This window comes from Arachis ipaensis, chromosome B6, assembly GCF_059453495.1.
Source record: "Arachis ipaensis isolate K30076 ecotype BB chromosome B6, ASM5945349v1, whole genome shotgun sequence".
Taxonomy (NCBI): Eukaryota; Viridiplantae; Streptophyta; class Magnoliopsida; order Fabales; family Fabaceae; genus Arachis; species Arachis ipaensis.
The window spans coordinates 114,560,328-114,562,643 of record NC_142441.1 but is presented as its reverse complement, the minus strand read 5'-3'; the positions used below and the strand labels follow the sequence as shown (position 1 = coordinate 114,562,643).

The following is a 2,316-nucleotide window of genomic DNA, read 5'->3' as shown; positions in this document are numbered from 1 at the left end:
CTCAATTAGTTTCTCTGATGCAGCAAAACTGCAAGTTTCATGGACTTCCATCTGAAGATCCTTTTCAGTTCTTAACTGAATTCTTGCAGATACGTGATACTGTTAAGACTAATGGAATAGATCCTGAAGTCTACAGGCTCATGCTTTTCCCTTTTGCTGTAAGAGACAGAGCTAGATTATGGTTGGATTCTCAACCTAAAGACAGCCTGAACTCTTGGGATAAGCTGGTCACGGCTTTCTTAGCCAAGTACTTTCCTCCTCAAAAGCTGAGCAAGCTTAGAGCTGATGTTCAAACTTTCAGGCAGAAAGAAGGTGAATCTCTCTATGAAGCTTGGGAAAGATACAAACAGTTGACCAAAAAGTGTCCTTCTAACATGCTTTCAAAATGGACCATCTTGGATATATTCTATGATGGTCTGTCTGAGTTATCTAAGATTTCATTGGATACTTCTGCAGGTGGATCCATTCATCTAAAGAAAATGCCTGCAGAAGCTCAAGAACTCATTGACATGGTTGCTAATAACCAGTTCATGTACACTTCTGAAAGGAATCCTGTGAGCAATGGGACGCCTATGAAGAAGGGAGTTCTTGAAGTTGATACTCTGAATGCCATATTGGCTCAGAATAAAATATTGACTCAGCAAGTCAATATGATTTCTCAGAGTCTGCATGGAATGCAAGCTGCATCCAACAGTACTCAAAAGGCATCTTCTGAAGAAGAAGCCTATGATCCTGAGAACCCTGCAATAGCAGAGGTGAATTACTTAGGTGAACCTTATGGAAACACCTATAACTCAACATGGAGAAATCATCCAAATTTCTCATGGAAGGATCAAAAGCCCCAACAAGGCTTTAATAATGGTGGAAGAAACAGGTTTAGCAATAGCAAGCCTTTTCCATCATCAACTCAGCAACAGACAGAGAACTCTGAACAAAATGCTTCTAATTTAGCAAATCTAGTCTCTGATCTATCTAAGGCCACTGTAAGTTTCATGAATGAAACAAGGTCTTCCATTAGAAATCTGGAAGCACAAGTGGGCCAGCTGAGTAAAAGGATCACTGAAATCCCTCCTAGTACTCTCCCAAGCAATACAGAAGAGAACCCAAAAGGAGAGTGCAAGGCCATTGACATAAGCGCCATGGCCGAACCTGTGAGGAGAGGAGAGGACGTGAATCCCAAGGAGGAAGACCTCCTGGGACGTCCAGTGGTCAATAAGGAGCTTCCCTCTGAGGAACCAAAGGACTCTGAGGCTCATCTAGAGACCATAGAGATTCCATTGAACCTCCTTATGCCCTTCATGAGCTCTGATGAGTATTCCTCTTCTGAAGAGAATGAGGATGTCACTGAAGAGCAAACTGCCATGTTTCTTGGTGCAATCATGAAGCTGAATGCCAAATTGTTTGGCATTGATGCTTGGGAAGTTGAACCTCCCTTGTTCATCAATGAACTAAGTGATCTGGATCAACTGACATTGCCTCAGAAGAGACAGGATCCTGGAAAGTTCATAATACCCTGTACCATAGGCACCATGATCTTTAAGGCTCTGTGTGACCTTGGTTCAGGAATAAACCTCATGCCCCTCTCTGTAATAGAGAAACTGGGAATCTATGGGGTGCAAGCTGCTAAAATCTCACTAGAGATGGCAGACAGCTCAAGAAGACAGGCTTATGGACAAGTAGAAGATGTATTAGTAAAGGTTGAGGGCCTTTACATACCTACTGATTTCATAGTCCTGGATACTGGAAAGGAAGAGGATGAATCCATCATCCTAGGAAGACCTTTCCTGGCCACAGCAAGAGCTGTGATTGATGTTGACAGAGGTGAAATAGTCCTTCAATGGAATGAGAACTCCCTTGTATTCAAAACTCAAGGATCTCCCTCTGCAACCATGGAGAGGAAGCTTGAAAAGCTTCTCTCAAAGCAGAGTCAACCAGAGCCCCCACAGTCAAACTCTAAGTTTGGTGTTGGGAAGCCACAACCAAACTCTAAGTTTGGTGTTGAACTCCCATATCCAAACTCTAAGTTTGGTGTTGGAGAGTCTCAACAAAGCTCTGCACATCTGTGAGGCTCCATGAGAGCCCACTGTCAAGCTATTGACATTAAAGAAGCGCTTGTTGGGAGGCAACCCAATGTTTATCTAATTCTTATTTTTATTATTTTTCATGTTTTCTTAGGATCATGATCATGTGGAATCACAAAATAAACAAAAAAATCAAAAACAGGAACAAAAAATAGCAGAAGAAAAATCACACCCTGGAGGAGCATGGTTCTGGCGTTCAACGCCAGAAATGGCAGCAAAGGGGCGTTGAACGCCC

At 42.6% G+C, this 2,316-nt stretch overlaps 1 non-coding gene across 1 annotated transcript; it reads right to left on the bottom strand.

Moving 5' to 3' along the window:
• Positions 1 to 272: 272 nt before the first annotated feature.
• Positions 273 to 380, bottom strand: LOC148562376 (small nucleolar RNA R71). Its single transcript, XR_015888009.1, has one exon. It is a non-coding gene; the product is annotated as a small nucleolar RNA R71 (small nucleolar RNA).
• Between the last annotated feature and the right edge of the window lie 1,936 nt (positions 381 to 2,316).